The 17,394-nt window shown below is 52.2% G+C and overlaps 1 long non-coding RNA gene across 1 annotated transcript in view; it reads right to left on the bottom strand.

Moving 5' to 3' along the window:
- Positions 1–14,599: 14,599 nt before the first annotated feature.
- The window catches only part of LOC103679004, a 16,501-nt gene continuing 13,706 nt past the window's right edge, over positions 14,600–17,394 (bottom strand). Inside the window, exon 3 of the long non-coding RNA XR_572796.2 lies at positions 14,600–15,623. This is a non-coding gene — a long non-coding RNA (uncharacterized LOC103679004). The remainder of the gene's footprint in view (positions 15,624–17,394) is intronic.

Genomic DNA, 17,394 nt, shown 5'->3' with positions numbered 1-17,394 from the left:
GACACTAGCCTCCCAGCTCTAGTTCCTTCCTAAAAGGCCACCCCCGACGCAGGCACAGTGGAAATGCTTTAGTCCGTGGGCTCCGAAGTCGGATTCCAGGCAGTAGTCGGGTGAGGCTGGACATAAGCCTCTTTGAGCCTCTGTTTCCTCACTTATAAATTAGGAATAAAGATACCTTACGGATTATAGTAAGATGTCTATAAATACATCTGGCCCAGCAAACATCAACTCAGAGAACCCATAGCTGTCGGGAAGACACTGCAGGAGTAAGGAGCACCCATTATCATTTATTCTTTAACCCAAGAAGCAGTAGCCACAGGAGAGAAGGGATCTCCAGGACCTGTGACTTCCCACAGCCCTAAGCCTCTGCGATAAGCCCCTTCCTCCTCCCTCCTGCGGAACCTGCACTTGCACGTTAGTCCTGCAGAGGGCGCCCCGCCTCCACGAACCGGGACTCTACCCTGAAGGCCAGGCTGCTCCAGCGAGGAGGCAACCCGCCCAGGGTCACTCTGCCATCTCAGGCCCTCTCTGGCTAGATGGAGGGGTCGCAGGGGAGGAAGCCTGGTCCCGTGGGCCACAGCTGCTCTGGGGGACTGGAAGGGGAGCAGAGGGAAGGGATCTGTTGTTCTTGGCTCTCAGAGGTCCTGAGCCTTCCACCCTGGCTGCAGATTAGCTGAGAACCGGCCATTAGCTTGGGACGGAGGAGCCACTGGGATACCCTTGGAAGCATCTCTTGACAGCTCCAGAGCCCCGTGAGCAGGTGCAGTGAGCACCACACTCTCAACCATGCCCCTTTTGACTGGGAATTCCCCCCACCCCCCTCCCAAACACACACATGGTGGTCCAGCATGATTCCCTGTGATTGATGACAGTCGTCCTGATGGCCTGTGTTTACGCAGGGTGGTCTGATGAGAGCAGGACCTAGCAGAGTCATCTCGGAGTGGTAATGAGGGCCACCCGGAGAGGACCTGTCAGCCTCCTCCCCCGGCCCCAGGTCTTCATCCACACATGCCACATTCTGGCACACCCAGGATGCTGCTGGTCCCGCTAGCAAAGGCTCTGCCCCAGGACATGCCTGCATAGGGAGCAACTGCCCCGGCCCTGCCCTCCCACGACGGGACCAGCATCCGGGGCCAGGGCTCGGCACCAGCTGCCATCAGGGCCCCGTGTGGGGCTGGAGTGGGAGGCTGCCTCTCTTTTCTCTACCCACTTTCTAAACACTACCTGTTTCACAGTGTGAACAACTATCCAAGGACCCCTCCCCTGTTTTCTACACCAAGACCAGCAGTGTCCAGTAGAAATGTAATGTGAGCGGTGCCTGGGTGGCTCAGTCCGTGAAGCCTCTGCCTTTGGCTCAGGTCATGATCCCAGAGTCCTGGGATCAAGCCCCACATCGAGCTCTCTGCTTAGCCAGGAGTCTGCTTCTCCCCCTCCCTCTGCCTGCCACTCCCCCTGCTTGTGCTCTCTCTCTCTGTGTGTCAAATAAATAAATAAATAAAATCTTTTTAAAAAAAGAAATACAAATGAGCCACAAATGCATCTCTTATTATTTTAATAGCCACATTAAAAAAGTGAAAACATTTACTTAACCCAATATATCCATAACATTATTGTTTCAACTAGGTAATCAATATAAAGATTATTAATGAGATTCTTACATTCTTTTTTTTTCTACTAAGTCTTCTTCAAGATCCGGTGTGTAGTTTACAATTTTGGCGCATACATCTTAATTAGGGTGAGCTCTATTTCAAGTGCCCAGTAGCCACTCGTGGTAGTGGCTCCCGTAGGGGACAGTGCGTCTTAGCCGCTCACCCTGGACATCTTCCGGTCCCCAATCTCCGTGAATTTGTGTTGACTGGCTTACAAACTGGCGGTCTCCTGGGAATCCCCACAGCAGCAGGGCGAGGGGCCTGATGAGCTCCGGTTTCTCTACTTTTGGTTCTCACAGCCGGGGGGCAGGGGAGGGGGTGCTGGGAGCCTCCTGGGGGCCTGGAACCTGCTCACAGCCAGAAGGGCCGTCAGCCCTGCCCAGGGAGCCCCCCCGTCACAGGGGGCTGCCATCTGGTGCGGGCCCCACAGAGGGCACACCGGGAGTGCTCTTCAAACCCAGTCCCCAGGGCACTCACGGCACCAAGCCACATTCCCAGAGCCCCCTTGTCCTGGCCCATCGCTTAGCTGATGCCAGATGTCCCTCTGCCCTGCCCGAGGGGAGGGGCTTTGTGCTTGACGGAAGGGATGTTAATACATAGATGGTGGAAAGGAAAGCATAAGGAAAGAGTTCGGGAGAGGCCACAGTCTGTGCAAAGGTCTGGAGGTGGGTTCTGGCAGACAGGAGATGGCAGGGAGCCAAGGGGAAATGAGGGGAGAGAAAGGAGCAGCTGGTGGCCTTGGAGAGTATATGAGGGTGTGTGTGCGTGTGTGTGCGCGTGTTGTGTGAGATGGGCACTAACCGCCAGTCTAGATAAGGTGGAACCATGGAAGTTTCTGAAGTCTGGCTTTGAGGCACAGCAGTCCAGAGCCCCGACAGAGAGGACCAACCGGGAAGGGAGTAGTGAGGAGGGAAGTAACTGTCCCAGGGTAGTTAATGTGGACTTGTGCCCTTCGGNGGGGGGGGGCGCGGGCCTCCAGTGCAGAGGTATGCGGAGAGAGGAGGCAAAGGCTGGGAGGTGGGCAACCCCGGAGCCCCAAGGCTCCTTCCACTTATCTTTGGGAGGGCCTGAGCGGCGCCCACAGAGGGATCTCAGTGGCTTCCGTTTCTGCCCCAGTGAGTTGGGTGGGGTTTTGCTCCTTACTTCCCTTCTCTACTCTGGATTCCAGGGTCTGAGGTCTGAGCTGCAACACCAGCCTTCCTCCTGCAAAGCCAACACATCCCCGCCTGCTGTGAACCAACGCTGGGCTTTTGTGACAATTTGAAAAGGCTGTCCCCTCCGGGTAGACGCAGCCTCTTGGCAGGTGGTGTCTTTGTGCCAAGCAAAAGGTGCCTACCATGGCTGGATTTCAGCCCTGCACCTCCCTGTCTGCGAGGCCCAGCACACAAACCATATGGGCATACACAGCTGTCCTGCATCATTCCCAGCATTAAGGGAAACCGAACAAAGGTGACAAGTCGAACTTGAAAATCACAGGCAGCCAGAGATGAGAACTTTGCCCCCCTGCTTCCTCCTTCTCCCCTGGATCAGGGCCCAGAGCTATCAGGAATAGATGAGGGAGAGGCCCCAGGAGGGAGGACCCAGGGAGTCAGAGCAGCTAGGTCACAAGCCCTCCTACAAAGCCTGATCCATCTTGTCTCCTTGGAGCCAAGCGGAAACAGTCCTAGAAGGGAGGTGGGACAGGGTTTCACTGAGGCCAAAAGAGGTTGAAGGGCCTTCTGACGATGGTACTACTGATCAAATGCTGAGCGATGGGAGGCAAGGTCACAGAGCAGTGAAGAGGCACCAGGCAGACCTCGGGAGCATCTTGGCCCTGAACTTGGGCATTCATTTCGCCCTTTTGAGTATCTATTCGCTCATTGGTAAAATGGGAATGATAGCGAGGGCTCTTCCCAGGATTAAAGACAGCAGTGCCTAGAAGGCTCTCAGCGGTAGTTGTAGAAACTGGGACTAAAACCCCAATGCCCGGCTCAGGGAAAGGTGTGGACATACTGCGGAGCTCCTTGGTAGACGAAGAAGTCTAGGATGGTAGAAAGGCCAAGTACCAGGCCTGCAGACCGGAGGAAGAAGGCTCAGAGCGGGCACCGTCCACGGCTATGGGGACACTGAGCCCACACCTCCTTCAGGACCCAGCGAGCGTGGCCTGCGGAGGGCTCACTGTCCCTCCGCAGGAATTGCTCTCCTCCAAGGCCACACATCCTGCCCCCTGCAGCCCCACTCTGTGAGTGTGGGTCACGTGCCAACGGCTCATGCTTCCACCTGAGGTTGAGACAGTTGCGCGTGGGGATGTCTATGACTCCCCACCCTTCAGCCGCCCCCTCTGCCCCTCTCTGTTCGCTTCACCCCCCAAGAGCACGCCCCAAGGGCACACACATCTAATGGCCGAGCCTGCTTCCTCCGGTGCCGGAACAAGTTACCGTAAACTTCCGTGGCTTAAAACCTACACACAAATACGCATATTTATTCTCTGACAGTTCTAGAGACCAGGAGGCCAAAATCAGCCTCAGCCGGGCTCAAGTCAAGGTGTCGGCAGGGCTGGTTCCATGCAGAGGCTCTGAGGAAGATTTGTTTCCTTGCCTTTTCTAGCTTCCAGAGGCCACCAGCATCCTTGGCCCACCTCTGCTTCCAGGGTCATGTCTCCCATGTCCTCCTTGACCTCCTTGCCTCCCTCTTCCAAAGACCCTTGGGACGATATTGGGACTCACCTAACTAGTCCAGGAGAATCTCCCCGTCTCAAGATCCCTAACTTAATCACATCTGCAAAGTCCCTTTTGCCACATAAGGTAACATTCACAGGTTCTGGGGACTAGGATCTGGATATCTTTGCGGGGGGAGGCTATTCAGCCTTTGACGCCAAGGAACCAAACCTACCCAAGCAGGCTTCTCCCCTTAAGCTGGAGGCCCATGGTGACACTGCTCACCTCCTTCCGACCACCTTCTGTTTGGCCTCTCCCATGTCCCCAACAAGGGCAGTCTGATTCCGTCAGAGGATGGTGGCAAGGGTCTGGCTATGGAAGAACCGCCATTGGCTCGCTCGTCTCGGGGGTGTGTGATAACCAGACACCAGAAGGCTTAAGCAGGCTGGGAAGGCTTCGGAGTCCGGGAAAGCCTCTCTAGCTGTGCACATCCGTCATCTTTCGAGGCTCAGCTGCCCCAGCCCCGGCAGAGCAGCCGCCTCCTCTTGGGCCTCCCCACTGCTCGCTGGTGCCCCCGCCGGTGCACGCCCCCAGCCCGCTGCGTTCGTCGGTCGTGGTACATCTGCAACATCCCCAGACTACGAAGATAGGTCTTCCTCACTTCCTCACCCCCCGTTGGTGCCTGGCATGGGATCTGTTCCCCTGGAGGGCAGAGGCCTTGTCTGCTTCCACTCAATCAGAGAAATGCCTGCAGAACTGGGTCATGCCAAGCCAATCCGTGGCTCCTGAGGAGAAAAACGGAAGTACAAGGTGTCAGCTCCATGCCCTGGCGGTTCCATGTGAATCGGCGAGGGCCCACCTACGCGTGCATCGGTCTGGGGCTGGCAGCTGGCTGCTCCTGTCGGTTCACCTGCTGGCTCTCCCTGCCTCCGAGCAACTTGCCGACCTGCTCCCAGCTCACCTTCTCCCCAGTCCCAGGGACCTGCCAGCCGTGCTCCCATTGTCCATACTTTCCAGAATAGTCTGTCATCTCCACATTGTCTCTCCTTCTCCCCATGAGTCCGTCCTCTCTGGCTTCTGCCCCGTTATCATACGGAGACTGCCCTCGCAGAGTCACCAGCAGCCTCTGGGCCACCTCATCCAAAGGCGTCACTCAAAAGGCACTGACCAGAACAGGCTTCTCAGTTGCTTCCCACCCTGGGGCCCATGCCCTAGGCTTCCTGGTCTCTCTTCATAAGGGCATTCTCTGGCCCTGGACTGAACTTGGCCCCCACATGGGTCAGACGGGGCTGCCAGGGGCCCTAACACCCCAGGAGCGACCCTCAACCAACAAGGGATGAGGACTGGTGGCTCCTCGCCCCTTGATTGGACGATTCTAAGGCTGCTCCAGAAGCCAGAGGGTGCCCGCCACCCCCCCCACACACACAGCAGAAGCAGTAACACACCCGTCATGGTTGTCCTCTCTGCCTGGTCTCCCTGCCCCACCCCCTCGCCTGCTTCCCGGGATCATCTCCCAAACAAAGGACTTCACCCAAATCCTTACCAACGAACCTGTCTGCTGGGAAGCCGGGCTGAGGCCGCATCATGTCCCCCCGTCATTGGCCACCAGAAGGGCTCCTCCATTCAGTCTTCAAGACCCTCCGTGGCCCTGGCCGCATCTGCCCCTCCTGCACCCCCTCTCACCTTCCCTGGACTCCGGCCACACGGACCTGCTCACGGTGGCCTGCACCACCCACAGCAGCGCTGTTCCGATCCACTCAGGCTTCTGCCCTCTGCCTGGCCTGCCCCTTCCCCTGCCCCCTCCAGCACCTCTGCTTTACACTCAGGGAGACCGCAGTGGCCGCCCTGTGGTCAGCCTTGTCAGCCAAGCCCCGGCTCCTGCGGGCAGCAAGGAAGCCCCTTGCCCTTGCTGGGTGGTGGGCTGAAGTCAGCCGGCACTGGCTCGGGAGCACCAAAGACATCTCTTCTCAGTTCTGCGTCAGTGACATTGGGTCGGTAGCTTGCAATCAGCCACGGGGACAGTATTTACACCATGAAGTTGGCAAAGGCTGCAAATCAAGGATTCCGTGTTCTTCAGAGAGCCCTCGTGGCCCGTGCCCCTTCCCGTGCCCCACAGCCCGTGGCTCCCAGGTGCGACGAACGCCTGGGTATGTCTGTGGGCTCCCAGCAAGGGCCCCTGCTCTGGGCTTCCCTCAAGGGTCAGGGCCGAATCAGCAGGAAGGGGGGGGGGGGGTCCATGCACAGCATGGTGCCAGGATGCATGAGGACAGGGGCTGGGGACCAGAGTGCAGCCTGGTGAGGGGCAAGCTGAGCAGGGAGGAGTGGAAGACAAGGGCCTGGGGAGGGGGGGTGTTTGTGCATGTCTGTGTGTCTGTCGGCAGGGGGAGGGGGTCTATGTGTGTCTGCGTGTGTGTCTCTGTGTGTGTGTGTCTCTGTGGGAGGACTACGTCTGTGTTTCTGTGATGTGCCTACATGCGTGTCTGTGTGTCTCTCTGTGAATCTCTGTGTATCTACATGTGTGTCTGTGTCCACATGTGTGTGTCTGTACCTGCCTGTTTGTCGGCATGTGTGCCTGTGTGTGTGTGTGTGTGTCTGTGTGTCTGTGTAGAAAAGAGAGACTCCAAGAAAAACAGACACTTAAGAAAAACAGGGACAGCAAGGAAGAGCCCAGGAGAGAAGAGAAAGACGTGGAGAGAGAAAGCCAACGGACAAAGCCAATGCCGTACACAGAGGGGGAGAGAAGAGAGTGAGACGAGGGAGAGAGACGAGGCGGAGCAGAGAGATAGGACAGCTTGATGAAGAGAGAAGGACAGAACCCGGAAAGCCCAGGGCAGCAAGAGAAGAATCCAGCGACAACAAGGGGAACTCAGGAGGGAGAGGGAGCAGTGCTAAGTGCAGTAGAGGGGAGGCGGGGAGGGCGGCCAGGTCGGGGGAGCCCGGCCACAGCCACCGCATGGACACCTCCTCGGGGTGTCGAGCAACTACTTGACCCGAAGATGCAAACGTTTGATGGCTTCTTCAGTTTAGGCACTGCCTTCCTCCATAATTCAATAATGCAGTGCCCAATTACTCACATGACGAGCAATTTTAAATTAGGTAAAAAATGTTTAGGCAATTAAATTGAGAAGTGATTTGATTATTTCTGAAAGAAATTCCTTCATGATGCTCCCTTGAGTTTTTAATTCCCGCCTTGTAAACCAGCCAGAGGAGGGACATGTAGATCGACAGATCTGCCCGGGGGCTCTCCCCCACGGGATTGGGCGCATCCTCGAGGGCAGGGTCCCCAGATTCACCCCCTCCCCCTTCGCGTGCTGTGCCCAAGTCAGCTTGTCCTTGCACAGTATTTGCACACCTTTTCCCAGTTCTGCAAGCAGGGGCATCATGCTGGTAGCTTGAAATTAGTCCAGGGGGAGGGGAGGGCGTATCTACACTCTGGAGATTGACGGCTGCTACAAACCAGTTCTTTTTTTTCCTTCAGGTGAGTTCCTTCACGCCCCTCCCCCACCACCCAATCTCTGGCTCCCAGGTATGCTGGAGCCGGGCATTTGCTCAGGGCCCAGGTGTGAGCCTGCCTCAAGGGGCAGAGCAAATGCCTTGGGGGGAGGTTGAGTGGCAGCACGGGGTGGGTCCTCGTGCCTCCCCTCAAGGCAGTATGGTCTGGAGGGAAGGGCGCTGGCCCGAACGTCAGGCAACCTCAGAGAACCCTGCGTGTCAGTCAGGGTAACCCAGGCCGGCCAAGTGAAGTGGCCGGCTCTAGGTCACCAGTAACACGGATGGGATGGGCCAGGCTGGTCTCCTGGGCTCCAGCCTATGGCCTCTCTGCTAGCCTAAGAGAGTCCCGGAAAGTTGGTGTTATTTCTACATATAGAGCAGTTCTGTTGTTATTTATAGCTCCCCTGGCTTTTCAGGAAGCTGAGTCCTGGGAACTGGTGGCCTTGGAGCTACCCACCTTGAGGGACCGGGGGGCAGGCAGGGAAGTGGGCTGGCTGGTAGCCTCCCTTCATGCAAAGTCATTCTTTGCCGGTCCCACAGTAGGACAGAAACTAGAACTGAAATGCCTGCCCAGAAAATGGGTCTTCTCGGGATCTGTAAAATCAGTGGCTTCTTAGGGACAGAGTATCTGCCCCTATGCCCTGACTCTGGCCTTCTTAGACACTGCAGGGGCTGTCAGATGTGGTTCCTGGAAGAACCCCCTCTACTGACTGCCCCCCCACACACATACACACGAGAGCATGCGCACATCTGTCTGTCAGCTCAGGCTGCAGGTGCACAGACCGAAGGCCCACTGCGGCAGGAGGAATGGGCAGGGAGCGTAGTGACCCATCCCACCTGCCTGCCTCTCTTGTTCTCCGCTCCCGGGGCCAGGTCTGGGTGTGTGGAGAGGCTCTGGCGCCCTCTGCTGAGGATCGTGTGGCCCGCAGGCCACACGGGACCCAGCTAGAGCCAGCGCAGCAAACCGTGGGGTGGGGACAGGGACAAGGACTGCCCTCCATGCAGTGTAGGAGGAGGGAAAACCAGAAGCTGGGTCCCTTCTGCCCTGAAAGCTGCCAGGACAGAGGGTCGGGCTACGCAGCCACTACCCTGACCGCAGCAGGGGCTTACCGTAGAATCATCTCAGATGCTCAGAACAACCGCCTGAGAGCTCAGGAGACACAGCCAGGCCCCAGCGAGTGTCCCAGGCTTTAAGTCCATGCGACAGAACTGCACCCCGGGCCGGAAAGACTGTTCTTCCTGCTCTGGAAATGCCGAGGCGCAGACGCTCAGTCTTGGAGGCAGGAGAGCTTGATGGTGAAGAAGGTGGGCTTGGGAGCCAGATAGATACAGGCAGGGTGCCAGGACGGCCCCCCACTGGCCCTGTCACCTTGGCTCCTACCCTCTCCAAGCTGCCGCAACCTCAACCCCGAAATGGGTGGAGACAATACAGTTTCTGTGAGGAGGAAGTGAAATTTCATACAGAGCGCAGCCCAGGGCCTGGCACATAGTGGGCATGCAATTAATGGTTGCTCTTGTCACTATGGTCATGTCCCTTGCCGTGCGCCCCCTGAGGGCTGAGGGCACGGTGTCGTCAGAACCTCTGCAATGGGAGCCACGTCTGTGCAGGAGGCCAGCGACAGACTGTCAGGTTCCTGCCAGAAACACCAGGAGCGAGCACCTGATGGACACCAGCGCTCTCTCGCTTGGGACGGCCCTTCACGGCTTGTCTTCGGAGCGGCCCTCGCTGGGCCAGGCCGACGGTCCAGGCCTCCTCTGGGGCCACCAAGAGGCAGTCTTGTCTTGTGGGGGAACCTCCAAGTCACGATCCTTGGAAGCCATCAGTGTCATGTTTTCTGCCCTGTGAGAAGACCAGTCGGTGAGAGGGGACAGTGAGGCTGACCTGCAGGACGAGTGACATGTGAGGGCGTGCAGAGGCCCTGGGGCTCACAGACCCCCGGTTCCTGATGTCGCTCACACACGCCTGTGGCCCAGCCCCTCCTCCCACTCCACTCTTGGACTCTTACTTAGATTCTGTGGGATTCCAGGATCCTTCCAATAAATCCCACTTACGGCAGAAGCTGGTGTGAACGAGACTTCTGTCACTTGGAAGCAAAAGGGCAAGGACGTGCTCCTCCGGCCCCTTGGTGCCCCTGCTCGTGGCTGCCTCTCTCCCTCCTCACTCACAGACGCTCCTCCCATCCCACACTTCTGTACCTTCCCTACCCTAAAAGGGGAAAGCTGGGTTTTTCCCCTTTTGCTTTTATTTTTTTTTAAGTTTTTATTGTATTATGTTAGTCACCATACAGTACACCCCTAGTTTTTGATGTAAAGTTCCATGATTCATTATTTGCGTATAACACCCAGTGCACCATGCAATACGTGTCCTCCTTGATACCCATCACCGGCCTATCCCAATCCCCCACCCCCTCGCCTCTGAAGCCCTCAATTTGTTTCCCAGAGTCGATAGTCTCTCATGGTTCATTCCCTCTTCTGTTTACCCCCCCTTCATTCTTCCCTTTCTTCTCCTACCGATCTTCCTAGTTCTTACATTCCATAAATGAGTGAAACCACATGATAATTGTCTTTCTCTCCTTGACTTATTTCACTTAGCATAATCTCCTCCAGTGCCGTCCATGTTGATGCAAATGTTGGGTAATCATTCTTTCTGATGGCTGAGTAATATTCCCTTGTATATATGGACCACATCTTCTTAATCCATTCGTCTGTTGAAGATGCCCCTTTTGCTTTTAAGAAAGATTTTGTTCAAGTGTAACACATTTCCTTGAGTCTCGATGTGTTGAGGTATAAATTTGCTTTCTAACTGCCACCCTCCTGCCGCCCTCGGCCCCGCTGAAATCCCTTCTCCTGCTGGGCGGCCGGGCTCTCAGTGATGGCTGCAGCACACAATTCCCCGCCCTCTTCATCTATTGGAACAATCTAGTTTCCGTAACCAGAACCGAGAGGGGTTCCTGCTCACCCCCGGCCGGCATCCCCACCTCTACTCAGCCAGAGAGCGCTGACCCCCAGAGGCACGGTCCAGAGCAAGGGGAATCCGGCTACACCCATCCTCCCACTCTCTCTTCCGGGGATCCCTGGGACATGGGGGGGGGGTGCAGGAGAGGGAGGTGGAAGCAAATCTCACAAGACTGTCCTCCCGTGGGTGGATCGTCACTGCTTCTGTGGCTCATCCGTCTCACCCTCTGTTCAAAAGCTGGCTCCCTCTGGAGGACCCGTCCGTGAAGGCGTCCTTGGAAGCCCTGCACAAGGTCCGCCTGGGCTGGGCACCAGTGTGTGTGCGGACCTGCGCTTGGCCGGCACACACGGCTCTCTCCACCTGCCGTCTGTCTCCCATTCGCCTTTCCCAACTCAGACGGTTCGGAAGTGTATCACAGAGTCCGCAGACACCCACCTGGGCTATGACATGCTGGTCTGCCTTACTGGAAATTCCCTGTGGCTTCAGGGAGAAAGAGCAGCCCTCCCCCGAAGAAGGGAGAGACAGGCCCCACCATGAACACGGCACTCCGCACACGGCAGACGACTCCCCCACCCCTGCTCCTTGCATTCCCTGTGGGAGGCGGTGCTGGGTGATGAGAGAGGGGCCAGTGCAGCCCCCTCGAGAGCCCTGCCGCAGGGAGACAATACAGCTCTGCTGCTCGCTGGCAACTCTCTGAGTGTGGGGACACAGGGTCCCTCGTGTTGTTTGTACTCAGTTTTGGGTCTTAGCTGCATTCCAGAACAGAAGGAAAAGTCCCACGCAACATCCTGTCACACTGGTGCGGGGCTCTCCTCCTGCCCAGATCCCAGCTGAATTGATCAGATGAATATAAAGAAGGGAAAGCCTGTGTTGGCCTGGAAGCCAGGAGAAGCGAATCCCGTGCCAGGAATGCTGGCGATCTGTGGAAAAGGGCCAAGATCCAGATTGAAGGGAGACGCCCAAGGACTGGATCACAATTCCACTTTCTGAGAAAACAAAAGATTCCCTCATAAGGAGCGAGTAGATGAGATGCTGATAGCATTTGCTGGCTGTCCCTGAATTTGGAGGGCAGGTGGGAAGCATGGGGCTTGCAGACAGTATGTCATTTGGAAGCTGTAGCAGTGCTGGGGATCAACAGCACTTGGGAGGAGCTCACTGGGAGGTTTTGGGGTGTCCATAGTTGCTAGGCCAAGTAGATAACTGGTGGAAGCTCCTCCCTGGGTCAGTGTCTCCCTGATGCCTCATCTCTCCTGTCCCGACAGGGTGGGCACAAGTCTTGTCATGGCTTCGTCGGTTACCTAGAGGAAGAGCATGACATACGGCTTGCCCTGGTGCACAGGCAAAGTTCCCCCACGGAGCCTGCCCCCTGCCAACATCCACCCCTTGCCCTCAACTAGATCCCTGAGCTCTTAATGTCCCTTGGAAGCCTTGAACTGAGTGGAGAAAACAGTGTGTATGTGCACACAACACACACACACATACACACACACACACACACACACACACACACACACACACACCCTGGAGCCAGTGAGACCCACAGGTTGACTCAGGCAATGAACAGGGGTGACATACATCACAGACAATTTGTAGTCACAGCCAGCCAGTGACCTGTGTTTGCATTAATCAGTCCTTCAGCCTAAAATATGGTGGGACAATTGGAAAAACATCCAGGTATTGGTGAGCTAAAGAGAATCAGGAGATTCTTTGCCTCTTGTTTTGGGGAAAATAATCAGATTTTACAAAATACTCATTTTTTGAAGGAGGAGTAAAAGCACACACACACCCACAGGCACACACCCACAGGCACACACATGCTTGCAAACACAGTCTTTAGAAAGATTCTGTATCATGAAAGGAAAAGATCATGTCCCTCAAAAGACAGAGAAAAATAATTCTGTTGAAAAAGGCTTATCACAGAAACATAAGTAACTTTCAGGCCACATTTGCTTTGTACTCAATTCATTTAATTAAAATATGAACTCTAAGAAAGGAGAGTGGGAAACAACATGGAAAGAATGAAACGAGAAGGCTGCTGGCTGGGAAGCAGGTGGAAATCAAAAGCAAACCATACCCCCAAAAATCTATAAAAAAAAACAAAAAAGCAGCAGCAAAATTAGAACTTGAATTTTGATGGTAAAGAACAGAACCGAAACCACAGAAAATCGAATCTGCAAATATGGAAGATAGGAGTTCTCCAAGAATGCTCAAAGGGATAAAAACAATAGAAGACAACATAACAGACATTGAGGCACAAAGAAGAAACCATACAAAAGCAAGAATCAAAGCAGAAAGAAGGCTGATGAAAAGCCTGAGCCTATGAAGTTAAAAGGTTCCTTCTTATCTAAGTCAAATTAGTAAAAACAAAGGCATCCTTGGAAATACCATGCAGGATTTTGTCCATTTTAAGGGTAAAGAAATAATCCTGTAAGCACCCATGGAGAGGGAAAAATGCAGGAAGCATCTACAATATTTCTGAAAATGTATAATTGGAAGAGAGATTTCATCAAATGTTAGGAAGTGCTTCTGTTGGAGAAAAGAGCTTCTGCCGTAAAACAAACTTGAGAAATGCCAAATGAAGCAAAAAAAAAAAAAAAAAAAAAAAAAAAAAAAAAAGACAAAATCCCAGACTGAGGCTTTCTTAGGGCTTTTAAAATGTTTGTGCATATTGTTAACTTAGCAAGATTAGCAAGCACGGTTTTCTAAATTTATTTGACAACGAAACCCTTTTCCATGTGGTCAGATGAGTGCTCAATGGAATACACTTTGGGAACAACTCTTCTACAGCATTTTGAGAGGTCACAGTTGTGACCTAAAATTGCAACAATCTGCCGGGTGCATTCTTGCATGAAGACAAGAGAGAAAGATTTGCCTACATGCCAGAACTTAGAACACATATCATGCACAGCTCTACCTTCCATGGGGAAAAAATACTCAGCCATGCACTCTTAGCAAGCAGGAGAGAGCCCAAAATAAGCAAAATCATAGTGAAACAAAATTTTTTAAAAATCTGTATAAAAGACCTGGAAGTGAATATTTAAAGGCTGTTATGGGGTACCTGAGTGGCTCAGTCATAAAGCGTCTGCCTTCTGCTCAGGGCGTGATCCTGGAGTTCTGGGATAGAGCTCCACATTGGACTCTTCCACTGGGAGCCTGCTTCTTCCTCTCCCACCCCCTCCCAGCTTGTGTTCCCTCTCTCGCTGGCTGTCTCTCTCTCTCTGTCAAATAAATAAATAAAAATCTTCTTAAAAAAATAAAAATAAAAGCTGTTAGACACTATGGCTCTGTACAAATCCATTGGGGTCCAATCATGAGAGAGAAACCACATCCTTCCCTGCCTCGTCCCATACCCCAGGAGGTTGACCCCCCCAAACTGCATTCATCCCAGAGGCTCCCTGGTCCACCAGCTTCTGGCTGGGTTCTGAGGACAGGAGGCATGGGCAGGAGACTGGAGGGTGGGAAGAGAGAAGTATTTGGTACATCCTTCCTGCTCCCTCCCTACTTTAGTGCCCTCTCTCTGGGCACTAATGTCCCCAGCCTCAGTTCTGGTTTTCTAAGCTTCCAGTTCTCTCCGTGCTCCAGTCATATGAATTCCTCCCCTGTCCCTGTGGTCCTGGGGATGGTAATGGCTCCCGGTCACTGATAGTCTCCGGGTGCCTCACCACCCCTTGTCTGTTCCCTTCCCCTTATTCACACTGCTATAGGTAGTCCCTTCATTCAAGTCTCTTTATTTAAACCATTTTGGGAGAATGTTTCATGCCAGGACCCTGACTCACACACTTCTCAATCCTTTTTGTAGAGCCAGAATAACCCTGGTATTAAAACCCAACAACTGGCACCAAAGAAAGACAGAATGCACGAATGAGTCATACACTTGTCTCATTTATATAGATGTAAAGTCCTAATAAAAGTTTAATCAGATTAAGTCTAAAGTAAGTCCAACAATATATTAAAAGAATACACATGAGCAAACATTCCTGGAATGCATGGATGATACCATATCAAAAATGCAGTAAGCTGATTAACCACAGCAATAGGTCAGAGAAGAAAAAGAGCATCTTACATGCCGAATAGATGTTTGGTAAATGTCAACATCCGTTTCTGATTTTCTTTTAAAAAGCTCTAGTGAACTGGAAATTGAAGTATACTTATTTCACGTGACAAAAAATACTCTCAAACCCACAGGCAGCACCAAAAGAGTGGAAGTCAAGAAGCATTCTCGTGAAATATGGAGACAGGGCAAAGATTTCTACTATTTTGTTATTCAACATTGTTCTAAAGATCCTAGTTAATGCAGTTAGACAGAAAAAAAGAGAACAAATCATAACGTACTTGTAAATACAATGGTCTTCTTAGAAAAACTAGGAAAATACAAAATTATCAGAATAGAAGATTCTAGGAAAATGGCCAGTTATAAAATAACTACAGAAAAGTTAATGTCTTTTCTACTTCCTAGTAACCTGTTAGAAAACATGATGTACACAACAAAACAAAATAAAACAAAAGATGCTGTATTAGTTATCCATTGCTGCATAACAGATTACCCCAAAGCTTAGTGGTTTAAGACATTTACCATCTCAGTTTCTGTGGGTCAGGAATCTGGGTGTGGCTTAGATGAGTTCTCTGTCTCAGGGTCTCCCACAAGGCTATAATCAAGTTCTTAGCCAAGGCTGTGGTCTCATCTGAAGGTTCACCTGGGGAAGACCACCCGTGTGGTTGGTGGCAGGATTCCATTCCTCATGGGTTGTTGGGGCTGAGGGCCTCAGTTCCTTGCTACTTGTTGTCCGGAAGCCACCCTCAGTTCCTTGCCACGTGGGCTTCCCAGAAGGTGGCTTACAACGTGGCAGCTGGTTTCATCAGAGCAGGCAAGTGAGAGGGCCAGAGAGAGTTCTAACAAGACAAAAGTCAGTTTCTTACAACATAATCTCTTTTTGCCACATTCTACTCATTAGAAGCCAGTCACTAGGTCCAGCCCACCGACGAGGGGAGGGAATCATACAAGTGAGGACTTCCAGGGATCACTGGGAGCCATTTCAGAAGCTGCCTACCACAGACACATTTTCTGCATTTCATGAAAAGAAGCACAAAACACACTCATCTATAGAACAAAAGTTCACCAAAGAATAACAATAAAAGAGACCTTCAATATAGAAAGAGACACCATGTTCCTGGATGGAAACACTCAATGGTGTAAAGTTGTCACTAAATTAATCTATAAATTTAATCCAATTCCAATTCCCACAAGTATTGTTTTGATTTTGTTCACCTTGGCAAAAAAAAAAAAAAAATCTCGAGTTCATATAAATGACAACAGCAAAACATAATTTAAAAATAATAAAGGGAACCGTCACGATTATTAAAAGGGGCAATCTCAGTGTAAGAATGATCTGAGAGGCCAATGGAACAGAACAGAAAGCCCAAACACATAACATATATTCAGTAGATGATTAATGGCCTTTTAGAGGACTAGAAAATGATTGATTCGTTTATGACCCATACTGGGATAGTTGCTTAATTTGTTTTAAGGTTATGTTCTTACTTCTCACCACACACGAAGACTAAGTAGGTTGAAGAGTTAAAAAGGGAAATAATGGGGTCACCTAGGGGGGCTCAGTCAGTTAAGCAGCCAACTCTTGGTTTCGGCTCAGGTCATGATCTCAGGGCTGAGATCGAGCTCCACGGAGAGGGGCTCAGTGCTGAACTGAGTGGGGAGCCTAACTGAGATTCTCTCTCTCTCCTTCTGCCCCTCCCCCCCAATGCACACACGTGCACACACACAGACTCTCTCTCTCTCTCTAAAATAAATAATCTTTGTTTAAAAAGTGAAATCATGGGGCTCCTGGGTGGCACAGCGGTTAAGCGTCTGCCTTCGGCTCAGGGCGTGATCCCGGCGTTGTGGGATCGAGCCCCACATCAGGCTCCTCCGCTGTGAGCCTGCTTCTTCCTCTCCCACCCCCCCTGCTGTGTTCCCTCTCTCGCTGGCTGTCTCTTTCTGTCGAATGAATAAATAAAATCTTAAAAAAAAAAAAAGTGAAATCATGAAAGAAATTTTAATTGAAAATGTATATATTCTTGGTGAAGGCAAAAGGCCACACAACAAAGTCTGAGATCATAAGGGGAAATGAATAATTTGACAGCTTAAAAATGAACCACTTTGGCCCATCAGTAAAGTATTAAAAAAAACTAATGCAGACGGCAAACCTCAAAAATTCATTGCACAAGATGTTTCAAAGAGTTATACATGGACAGGTGCTAAATATACGACATCTTATAAATCCAGACTAAACAGATGGATGTTAGGATAGAAAATAGTCGAAGAATATGACCGGGAAATTCACCATTTATCCATTTAGTCAATAAATATTTACCAAGTGCCTCTGACGTGCCAGACAGAGTTCTAGGTACTTGGGATACCGCAGTGACCCAGACAAAGGTGCCTACCCTTGTGGACCTTACACCTTCTAGGGGAACAGACAGGCAGCAAACAAAGAAGAGAAGTAAATTGTATTTTAGAAGTACTAGCGGTAAAAGAAAAAGAAGAGTAAGTAAGGAGATCACAAGTGAGGCACTGGGGTCTCATTGATAAGGTGACAGTTGAGCAAAGGCTTGAACAAGTTCAGAGCGCTGCGGGGGGGGGGGGGGGGGGGGGGGGGGGGGGGGG

This window comes from Ursus maritimus, unplaced genomic scaffold (assembly GCF_017311325.1).
Source record: "Ursus maritimus isolate PB19 unplaced genomic scaffold, ASM1731132v1 scaffold_27, whole genome shotgun sequence".
NCBI lineage: Eukaryota > Metazoa > Chordata > Mammalia > Carnivora > Ursidae > Ursus > Ursus maritimus.
This window is presented reverse-complemented; position numbering and strand designations above follow the sequence as displayed.